General features: G+C 40.6%; 1 non-coding gene across 1 annotated transcript; it reads right to left on the reverse strand.

The window, feature by feature from the left end:
- Window positions 1-11,841: 11,841 nt before the first annotated feature.
- On the reverse strand, window positions 11,842-11,942 carry Mir6361 (microRNA 6361). Its single transcript, NR_105779.1, has one exon. It is a non-coding gene; the product is annotated as a microRNA 6361 (primary transcript).
- Window positions 11,943-12,198: the final 256 nt, after the last annotated feature.

Consider the following 12,198-nt stretch of genomic DNA (forward strand, 5'->3'; position numbering starts at 1 on the left):
GGGTTTGAAGGTGTGTGCCACCACGCCTACTCTTGTTGATATCTAACGTAACCTAAGCATTGATCTTTGTTGCCAGTGGTTGTATATTTCCAGCTGTCTGGGATTCCTTTCTAGGCATTTTACATGTTTATACATGTTTATATATGGTCAGGTTCATAATGTTTTATGTCTTATTCTAAGACATGAATCCTCCATCCTTTAGGCTATTTATCATGTGTGTGTGCGTGTGCGTGTACACGTGTTATATGTGTATGTATGTATATGTGCTTGGATTTGTGTGAGTGTGATTAATGACTACGTCTTCCATCTCTAATCAGTGTGATGAAGACAAGGCATAGAACTGCTTTTAGTTGGTCATTTGCTAACAAATCATGAATTGAAGATCCAGTTATTTTGTCATTGAGCAGAAATGCCCATTTTCATTGTATGGCAATTTTTTGAGCTATTCAGTGTTTTAATAACAAGTACAATGTGCTCTGATTATAGTTTGGTGGGATAAGGTGATCATAAGTATTTTTCAAATATTCATTGTCTCCTGTTGAGCATATATCTTCTTGCAATCTGGATTTGGGTGGCTTTAAGTTATAGAATTGACTTAGAGAAAAGTACTAAACTGAGTATTTCTCTTCAGGAACAATGATTGATTTTATATAATATTTGTGGGCAAGCTATCTTAGTGTCTTAGTTTCACAGTGTTTGTGGGTGTGTTTGTATAAAGTACATTTTTTGACATTTCTGGGGATTTTTGTGTTGCTGTAGTAAGATCTCTTTGAAAACGTTTTATAAATTATTATTGCTGTGGTAAAAAAAAAACACTTAACAATACAGAGCTCACTTAAAAGTGTTAAGATAGTCTGGAAATTCCAAGTCCAGCTCATCTTTTGACATTGCTAAGGCTTTGTTTCTTACTCAGTGTTCATGTTGTATTTGATTGGTTGGAGTTAGGATTGCTTGATCTGCAGATGACTAGCTATGCCTTGTAGAAGTACCCTGCCTTGTTGCCAGCTTAGGTGCAGACGCCTCAGGGGTCTGTTAGAGGATGCACTAGGTTTCTGCTAGATGTCAGCCTTCATTAAAGTGTAAGATGTTATAAGTTAAAGTTTCATTCTTTCCCTACTATTGAAAATAGATTTTTTTTTTTTTTATGCCAGGCAGTGGTGGCGCACGTCTTTAATCCCAGCACTTGGGAGGCAGAGGCAGGCCAATTTCTGAGTTTGAGGCTAGCCTGGTCTACAGAGTGAGTTCCAGACAGCCAGGGCTACACAGAAACTCTATCTGTCAAAAAAAAATAGATTTTTTTCCTCATAAAATATATCCCAATTAGAGTTTTCCCTCCCTGTTCCTCCCAGCGTCCTTTCTTCTTAGATCCCCTCCCTTCCTTCTCATAAGAAAAGAACAGGCTTCTAAGATATAACAACCAATATGACAAAATGTAAAAGAGAAAACAAAACTGTCATATTGAGGCTGGACAAGGCATCCTGACTGAAGGAAAGAGCCCCAAGAGCAGGCACAGGAATCAGGCCCACTGGTTCACACACTCGGGTCCCACACTGGGAGCAAGGCTGAAAGCTGCAGTGTAGCTTAGAGGACCAGCTATAGCCCCGCGATGGTCCTGTGCCTGCAGTTTCACCCTCTGGGAGTTTACCTGGGCTTTGCTCAGCTGATACAGAGCTCCTAGTTCTGGTGCCCTCTTTCCAACCTCTTCTGCTAGGTTCCCTGAGCTCTGAGGAAAGGGATTTGATGGCGAGATCCAGTTTAGAGCAGTGCATTCCAAGGCCTCCCGCTGTACTTGTTCCCATCTGCTACAGGAGGCAGCTTCTCTGATGATGGCTGAATAAGGTACTGAGCTATGAGTATAGCAGAATACCATTAGGAGTCATTTTACTAATTCTTTTTAAATAAATAGAGGCAAGTATAGAATTTTATTAAGGCACTTTTTTGAAACGTAAAGAAAAATGAGGATATCCAATTAGTATAATTTAATAAGTGAATCAAATATTTCCCATATTGAATAATATTTCATTCCCGAGGTAGAACAGTTTAAGATCAAAATGTTCCATATGTTTGATAGAACTGTCTAACTTTGATCTTAAAACATGCAAAAATTTGGCCTAATAAGGAGGGAAATGTCCAGTTTTTGTTGCTTCTTGATTTTCATGTCTTCTGTGGTTACTTTCTGTTAAGTTTTTTCTTTAGTCAAGATTGGTAAATTATATTTGCTTTAAAAATCATACTTTATCCACATTTTCAAGTAGGTTTGTTGTCTAATCAAGATATTAAATGTAGGCTTATACATTTTTATGGATTAGTTACACAGCACAGAAGCCTAACACTAACAAATGCAGGAATAAAATTGTTTATGATCTGTGGCTTGGCAGACTCATGATAGCTGGCTCCTGAGTCCTCTGACCTCATACCGACTACCCGCTCAGCTCTCTTCTCACCCATTGATCGACAAGATTATTTCTTCATTATGACTGAGAATAAATTGGAGATCAAAACTTGAAGCTGCCAACAGTTCTACATTTACATATTTTTTAGTTTGGTTTTGTTTGTACTTTTGTGGGTGGCATATGCATACGTACATATTCATGAGTATATCTTCACATGTGTGTGGGAAGCAGAGGTTGGTGTTGGGTATCTTCCTCAACAGTTTCTCCACCTCTTATTTTGAGACAGGATCTTTCACTGATCTTGCAGCTCACTAATTGACTAACCTTGCTGGCGAGCAAACCCCAGGGCTCCGTGTCAGCTTCTCAGTGATGAGGTGACAGGCTAGTATTCCCACCCCTGAGTTTCTTTCCCTTGGGTGCTAGGGGTCAGAGCTCGGATCCTTGTGCTTGTGCTACATGTACGCTGGATGATCTCCTTGAAAGTCTTTTAGAGGGATTTTTCAGTACCACACACATCTAAATAACAATGTTCACCAAAAAAAAAAAAAGCAAATACATTAGCTCCCTCCTTTCTAGGTAGAATGCCTGACACAAAAAACTCTGTGGGAGGAAATTAGCTTGGCTTCCAGGCCCTCATCAGGGAGCTGGCAAAGAAGCATAGGGTGCCACATGACCACCAGGAGAAGAGAGAATGTGCCAGCATGCAGGCCACCTTGGGTGACATCTTCCCCCCCCCATTATGGTCCCATTAGTTATTCCTCTCTGGAAATCACCTCACAAGCAAGCCAGTTGTGTGCTTTACAGCCTTATTTTTCTCATGTCAGTGAAGCTGACAAGATGATTGTCACAAACAGCACAATTCTTTTAAAGCAATATGTTTACCACACCTAGTACTGGGCTACCTTTTTATTTGTTCTGCTATCCCTGACTAAATTCTATTTTTTTTCCGTGTTTGCCTTTAGTTTTCAGTTCCTTATTTATTTTTATACATATTTTCTTTATTTATGTTTCAAATGTTACCACCTTTCCTAGTTTTCCCTCCGAAAATCCCATATACTCTCCCCCGTTGCCCTGCTCCCCAACCCACCCACTCTCTTCCTGGCCTTGGCATTCCCCTATACTGGAGCATAGAACCTTCACAGGGCCAAGGGCCTCTCCTCCCATTGATGAGCAACTAGGTCATCCTCAGCTACATAGGCAGCTAGAGCCACGAGTTACTCCCTGTGTTTTCTTTGATTGGTGGTTTAGTCCCAGGGAGCTCTTGGGGTACTGGTTAGTTCCTATTGTTCCTCCTATGGGGCTGCAAAACCCTTCAGCTCCTTGGGTACTTTCTCTAGCTCCTTCTAGAGGAGGGACCCTGTACTCCATTTAATGGATGACTGTGAGCATCCACTTCTGTATTAGGCACTTGCAGAGCCTCTCAGGAGACAGCTATATCAGGCTCCTGTGGGAAAGCTCTTGTTGGCATCTGCCATAGTGTCTGGGTTTGGTTTTTGTTTATTGGATGGGTGCCCAGGTGGGCCAATTTCTGGATGGTCATTCCTTCAGTCTCTGCTCAAAACTTTGTAACTCCTTCCATGGGTATTTTGTTCCCCCTTCTAAGAAGGATCGAAGTGTCCACACTTTGTCTTTCTTCTTGAGTTTCATGTATTTTGCAAATTGTATCTTGGGTATGCTGAGCTTCTGGGCTAATATCCACTCATCAGTGAGTGCATATCATGTGTGTTTTTTTTATGATTGGATTACCTCACTTAGGATGATATCCTCTAGATCCATCCATTTGTCTAAGAATTTCATGAATTCATTGTTTTTAATAGCTGAGTAGTACTCCATTGTGTAAATGGACCACATTTTCTGTATCCATTCCTCTATTGAGGGACATCTGGGTTCTTTCCAGCTTCTGGCTATTATAAATAAGGGTGCTATGAACATAATGGATCATGTGTCCTTATTACAAGTTGGAACATCTTCTGGGTATGTGCCCAGGAGTGATATTGCTGGATCTTCCTATAGTACTAAGTCCAATTTTCTGAGGAACCGCCAGACTGATTCCAGAGTGCTTGTACCAGCTTGCAACCCCACCAGCAATGGAGGAATGTTCCTCTTCACATCCTTGCCAGCATCTGCTGTCACCTGAGTTTTTGATCTTAGCCATTCTGACTTATGTTAGGTGGAATCTCAGGGTTGTTTTGATTTGCATTTCCCTGATGATTAAGGATGTTGAACATTTTTTAGGTGCTTCTCAGCCATTTGGTATTCCTCAGTTGAGGATTCTTTGTTTAGCTCTGTACCCCACATTTTAATAGGGTAATTTGGTTTCCTGGAGTTCAACGTCTTGAGTTCTTTATATATATATTGGATATTAACCCCCCCCCCATCGGATATAGGATTGATAAAGATCTCTTCTCAATCTGTTGGTGGCCTTTTTGTCTTATTGACAGTGTCCGTTGCCTTTCAGAAGCTTTGCAATTTTATGAGGTTCCATTTGTCAATTCTTGATCTTACAGCACAAGCCATTGCTGTTCTGTTCAGGAACTTTTTCCCTGTGCCCATATCTTCGAGGCTCTTCCCCACTTTCTCCTCTATAAGTTTCAGTGTCTGGTTTTATGTGGAGTTCCTTGATCCACTTAGACTTGAGCATTGTACAAGGAGATAAGAATGGATCAATTAGCATTCTTCTACATGATAACAGCCAGTTGAGCCACCACCATTTGTTTAAAATGCTGACTTTTTCTACTGGATGATTTTAGCTCTTTTGTCAAAGATCAAGTGGTCATAGGTGTGTGGGTTCATGTCTGGGCCTTCAATTCTATTCCATGTCTGTCGCTGTACCAGTACCATGCAGTTTTTATCACAATTGCTCTGTAGTACAGCTTAATGTCAGGCATGGTGATTCCACCAGAGGTTCTCTTATTGTTGAGAATAGTTTTTGCTATCCTAGGTTTTTTACTCTTCCAGATGAATTTGCAAATTGCCTTTTCTATCTCAGTGAAGAATTGAGTTGGAATTTTGATGGGGATTGCATTGAATCTGTAGATAGCTTCTGGCAAGATGGCCATTTTTACTATATTGATCCTGCCAATCCGTGAGCATGGGAGATCTTTCCATCTTCTGAGATCTTTGATTTCTTTCTTCTGAGACTTGAAGTTCTTATCATACAGATCTTTCACTTCCTTAGTTAGAGTCACACCAAGGTATTTTATATTATTTGTGACTATTGTGAAGAGTGTTGTTTCCCTAATTTCTTTCTCAGCCTGTTTATCCTTTCCGTGGAGAAAGGCCACTGATGTGTTTGAGTTAATTTTATATCCAGCTACTTCACTGAAGTTGTTTATCAGGTTTATGAATTCTCTGGTGGAATTTTTGGGTCACTTATATATCCTATCATATCATCTGCAAGTAGTGATATTTTGACTTCTTCCTTTCCAATTTGTATCCCTTTGATCTCCTTTTGTTGTCTAATTGCTCTGGTTAGGACTTCAAGTACTATATTGAATAGATAGGAAGAGAGTGGGCAGCCTTATCTACTCCCTGATTTTAGTGGGATTGTTTCAAGTTTCTCTCCATTTAGTTTGATGTTGGCTACTGGTTTGCTGTAAATTGCTTTGATTATATTTAGGTATATTTAAATTTTCCAAGACTTTTATCATGAAGGGGTGTTGGATTTTGTCAAATGCTTTCTCAGCATCTAATGAGACAATCATGTGGTTTTTGTCCTTGAGTTTGCTTATATAGTGGATTAAGTTGATGGATTTCCGTATATTGAACCATCCCTGCATCTCTGGGATGAAGCCTACTTGGTCATGATGAATGATCGTTTTGATGTGTTCTTGGATTCAGTTTGCAAGAATTTTATTGAGTATTTTTGCATTGATTCATAAGGGAATTTGGTCTAAAGTTCTCTTTCTTTGTTGGATCTTTGTGTGGTTTAGATGTCAGAGTAATTGTGGCATCATAGAACGAATTGGGTAGAGTACCTTTTGTTTCTATTTTGTGGAATAGTTTGAGGAGAATTGGAGTTAGGTCTTCTTTGAAGGTCTGATAGAACTCTGCACTAAAACCATCTGGTCCTGGGCTTTTTTCCTTAAGAGACTATTAATGACTACTTCTATGTCTTTAGGGGAAATGGGACTGTTTAGATCGTTCATCTGATCCTGATTTAACTTTGGTACTGGTATCTGTCTAGAAAATTGTCCATTTCATCAAAGTTTTTCAATTTTGTTGAGTATAGCCTTTTGTAGAAGGATCTGATGGTGTTTTGGAGTTCTTCAGGATCTGTTGTTATGTCTCCCTTTTCATTTCTGATTTTGTTAATTAGGATGTTGTCCCTGTGCCCTCTAGTGAGTCTGGCTAAGGGTTTATCTATCTTGTTGATTTTCTCAAAGAACCAGCTCCTAGTTTTGTTGATTCTTTGTATAGTTCTTTTTGTTTCTATTTGGTTGATTTCAGCCCTGAGTTTGATTATTTCCTGCCTTCTACTCCTTTTGGGTGAATTTGTTTCCTTTTGTGCTAGAGCTTTTAGGTGTTTTGTCAAGCTGCTATGTCACGCACTGAACTCATTCGGTCCTTGGACCCTCGAGAGAAGTCAGGGTCTCCATACTCAGGTGGGCAAGGAGTCAGCAAAAAATGACAAAGAGACATGGACACCAGAGAGAGTGCTGTATCTGAATGTAGTTTCTCAAAGTGAGCATCAAACTTATATTACAGAAGAAAACAAGGAAGTTAAGTGATACATTATGGTCATCCAAGGTACATTGAAGTAATCTGATGTATAAATACCTAATTATGCTATTCTTCTGGGCTTAGTGAAAAACATGTACCAGGGAAGTTCCATTCTGTTAGCCTTTTTATGAACAATACAGTACTCTAGTTCTTCCTTAAACCACACCCACCTTCTTTTTACTACTATGTAATGTAGGCTGCCATTCATATCTGTAATGAGAATTCTAAGTATACTTTGTTGAACTAGCCCTGAGATTTCTAGCTCCTATTTGGCAAGCTGCAATGCCTGATTTCTTACTATCAACACTGGAGGCATTTCGTCTGAATGAGTACCATTTTTACGAAATTCCAAGCCCAGGGTCTGCTCAAGGACTGCCTAGGACACTGGTGAAGACCAGGAAGCAATGTTTAATCTAACTTAGCTATTTGTCAAATCATTTCTTGGAGGCACCTATAGTAAAACACTACTGAGAGAAAGCACTTTAAACCCTTCAAGAACTATAGCAAACACATATGTAGAGTATCCGTGCTAAGGGATGACAAGGCTCCAGGAGATCAGTTTCTGTGAAACTTTTTGCCTCAGGACTACAGCCAAGCTTTTGGGCTTGTGTCTCAGACTTCACTGGAGTGGGTGTGACACTGCTAGTGTATGCTCTCTCCAGTTTCTTTTTGGAGGCACTCAGAGCTGTGAGTTTTCTTAAGACTGCTTTCATTGTGTCCCATAAGTTGGATATATTGTGGCTTCATTTTCATTAAACTCTAAAAAGTCTTTAATTTCTTTCTTTATTTCTTCCTTGACCAAGTTATTGAGTATTGTTCAGCTTCCACGTGTATGTGGGTTTTCTATTATTTATGTTGTTATTGAAGATCAGCCTTAGTCCATGGTGATCTGATAGGATGCATGGGACAATTTCAATATTTTTGTATATGTTGAGGCTTGTTTTGTGACCAATTATGTGGTCAGTTTTGGAGAAGGTACCATGAGGTGCTGAGAAGAAGGTATATCCTTTTGTTTTAGGATAAAATGTTCTATAGATATTTGTTAAATCCATTTGTTTCACGGTGTCTCTGTTTAGTTTCTGTTTCCAGCATCTGTCCATTGATTAGAGTGGGGTGTTGAAGTCTCCCACTATTATTGTGTGTGGTGCAATGTGTGCTTTGAGCTTTATTAAAGTTTCTTTAACGAGTGTGGATTCCCTTGCATATTTGGAAAATAATTGAGAACACATCTTGGTAAATCTACCTTTGATGAGTATGAAGTGTCCCTCCTTATCTTTTTTGATAACTTTAGGTTGGAAGTCAATTTTATTTGATATTAGAATGGCTACTCCAGTCTTACACGCGTTCTCGCGACCGGCCAGGAAGAACGCAACAAACCGGAATCTTCTGCGGCAAAAGCTTTATTGCTTACATCTTCAGGAGCAAGAGAGCAAGAGCAAGAGAGAGAATGGCGAAACCCCGTCCCTTTTAAGGAGAATTATCCTCCGCCTAGGACGTGTCACTCCCTGATTGGCTGCAGCCCATCGGCCGAGTTGTCGTCACGGGGAAGGCAGAGCACATGGAGTGGAGAACTACCCTTAGCACATGCGCAGATTATTTGTATACCACTTAGAACACAGGATGTCAGCGCCATCTTGCAACAGCGAATGTGAGGGCGGCTCCCCACACTCCAGTTTGTTTCTTGGGACCATTTGCTTGGAAAATTGTTTTTCAGCCTTTTACTCTGAGTTAGTGTCTGACTTTGTCACTGAGGTGGGTTTCCTGTATGCAGCAAAATGTGTCCTGTTTATGTAGCCAGTCTCTTAGTCTATGTCTTTTTATTGAGGAATTGAGTCCACTGATATTAAGAGATATTAAGGAAAAGTCATTGTTGCTTCCTGTTATTTTTGTTGTTAGAGTTGGAATTTTGCTCATGTGGCTATCTTCTTTTCGGATTACTTTCTTGCTTTTTCTAGAGCATAGTTTCCCTCCTTGTATTGGAGTTTTCCCTTTATTATCCTTTGAAGGGTTAGATTTGTGGAAAGATATTGTGTAAATTTGGTTTTGTCATGGAATATCTTGGTTTCTCCATCTATAGTAATTGAGAGTTTTGTTCGGTATAGTAGACTGTGCTGACATTTGTGTTCTCTTCGTGTCTGTATGATCTGCCCAGGATCTTCTGGCTTTCATAGTCTCTGGGGAAAAGTCAGGTGTACTTCTGATAGGTCTGCCTATATATGTTACTTGACCTTTTTCCCTTACTGCTTTTAATATTCTTTCTTTGTTTTGTGCATTTGGTGTTTTGATTATTATGTGATGGGAGGAATTTCTTTTCTGCTCCAAACTATTTGGAGTTCTGTAGGCTTCTTGCATGTTTATGGGTATCTCTTTCTTTAGTTTGGGTGAAGTTTTCTTCTATAATTTTGTTGAAGATATTTCTGGCCCTTTAAGTTGAAAATCTTCCTTCTCGTATATACCTATTATCCTTAGGTTTGGTCTTCTCATTGTGTCCTGGATTTCCTGGATGTTTTGGGTTAGGATCATTTTGCTTTTTGAATTTTTTTTTGATTGTTGTGTCAATGTTGTCTATGGTATCTTCTGCCCCTGAGATTCTCTCTTCTATCTCTTGTATTCTGTTGGTTATGTTTGCATCAATGGCTCCTGACTTCTTTCCTAGGTTTTCTATCTCCAGAGTTGTCTCCCTTTGTGATTTCTTTATTGTTTCTACTTCCATTTTTAGATCCTGGATTTTTTTTTGTTCAATTTTTTCACCTGTTTGGATGTGTTCTCCCGTAATTCTTTAAGGGTTTCCTCTTTAAGGATTTGTACCTGTTTTCCTGTGTTCTCCTGTAGTTCTTTAAGTGAGTTATTTATGTCCTTCTTGTAGTCCTACATCATTACCATGAAAAGTGACTTTAGATCCATATCTTGCTTTTCTGGTATGATGATGTATCCAGGACTTGCTATGATGGGAGAGTTGGGTTCTGATGATGCCAAGTAACCTTGGTTTCTGTTGCTTCTGTTCTTAAGCTTGCCTCCCGCCATCTGTTTATCTCAAGTGCTCCCTGCCCTAGATACATCTGATTGGAGCCTGTCCTTCCTGTAATCCCAGATGAGTCAGAACTTCTCAGAGTCCAGCTTTCTTTGTGATTCTGGGATCCTGTGATGCTGAGATTCTGGGTGTGTCAGAGTTCTTTGCAGTCAAGCCTCCTCTGAGACCCTGAGATTCTGGTGTGACCAGGCTCCTGAGATCCTAAGATCCTGGGCGTGCTAGGGTGCCTGGAAGTTGTACCTCCTCTGGGGACTGTGGGACTGTCCACAGAGTTCACCCCCAAGATGGCCTGGCGCTGGCACCAACCAGAAGGAACCTGGGCCACCTAAATTCCATTCTTTACAACTAATTTATCTTGCTTGGTTCTTTGCAAGTCTGGCCTCTGTCCCAGTGTTTTGACCCTTTTATTTCGCCCCTCCACACCTGACTTGAAGAAATACTAGGCAAGCCTGCAAGTGAGTGAGTGGCAAGTGGGTGAGATATGGAAGGCTAAGTGTTTCCAGAGCTCTCAGCCTCTGTCTAGCAGGCAGGGCCAAGCTATTCCATACTCTCGAAATGCTGCAGAGCAAAGAGCATATGGCACGCCAGTCACTGCAAAGCTTATGCTTTAGCTCATAGCCATTTTTGTTTGGCTTAGCATTCTGCCTTTCTCGAAGAGCAATGAGGGAGAAGCCTTCATTATTTTCTTGTTTGAAAGTGTGTGTGTGTGCGCCCATCCTGGAATCCTCACCAGCCTTAATATGCTTACGTAGATGCATGAAAAAAGGGTAAAATATCCAACCACCTGCATGCCATCTTTCTGTTATTGTTTTAACAAGTAGTTTAATGAGGTGGAAATACATAGTGCGTCTCATGGCTGCTGTCATGATACCATGTGAGGTGAAGACACTTCATAGCAAGGCCTCAACTGTAAGGAAAAGCCATGGAACTCTGCTCCTCTCCACCTCTCTTCCTCTACCTCGACCTTCACTCTGTATACCTGGGATGGAAGGACAGTGTGGCAAGATGGTCAGAATCCCAAAGCAAAAGGGACAAGTCCTTTGATGTGCCTGGTTTCAGAAGGTGAGGAGGATAGGAAGGGCAGTGTATATCCATCTCCACAGAGACAAGGAGGACCAGAAGTCATATGCCCTGGGCTCTGAGTGAAGGGACTGGCAAGAGAGGAGTGCAGATAGGACATAATAGGAGGGAAATAGGAATGCAGGGTGACCAAATTCAAGCTCACTGTCATCCTCAGGCATGGAGAGGTGGATGGTCCCCAACTGGGCTCAGAGGAGACGTGAACTGCATATAGTATACCATGCATCTTAAATAAGACAGGACACAGTATTTATCCAGGTATTACTGTATATTAGTTTAGTACTTTGTAGATTATTCTAACTCTGTTTAGTTTTTCAAATAGAATTTTTCCATCTGTAATAATTTGCATTTATATAATACTGTTCACATATCCTGTTACAAAGATAAATCCTATGTGATTGGTTCTATTCCATTTTCTCCAAGAGAAGTACGCTAAGAAGCTGCAGCCATGTTTGTTGCTTGAGTCATTGGAGCTTCCCCAAAACTCCAGACTCCTTCTTCACCTGACCGCAGTCATTTGGATGTTAGTTTCTGGCTCTGGCTCTTTGGGAAAGGTGGGTGGTCTCCAGGTTGGCTCTTGCATGAACAGGAAGGAGACACAGGCAAGTTGCGGTGAGTCACAGGGTGACTGCTGAGCCAGGCAGCTCTCCAGGAAGTGGTGGGAAGTACAGCCCTTGTCAGAGGAGCTCCTCACCCAACAGTATTCAGCCCCATGTTTCCCAGGAAGTGGGCGAAAGCTGGGTGTAGAGTTTCACTTTCCTTCAGCAATAAACAAAAATAGCTCGCCTGACTGCAGGCAAACAAAATGAAGAGGCATTATCTCATATTAGCTTATCTCTGTGACCTTTGTGGGCACTCAGATGAGGAAATCACCACGCTCCTTCCTGCTTAGAAGTCACAGTCACTGTGTATGTATACCACACCTTATATTACCTGAACAAATTTTATTTTATTTTTATTTTTTAAAGATTT

This window comes from Mus musculus, chromosome 18, assembly GCF_000001635.26.
Source record: "Mus musculus strain C57BL/6J chromosome 18, GRCm38.p6 C57BL/6J".
In the NCBI taxonomy this organism is placed as follows: domain Eukaryota; kingdom Metazoa; phylum Chordata; class Mammalia; order Rodentia; family Muridae; genus Mus; species Mus musculus.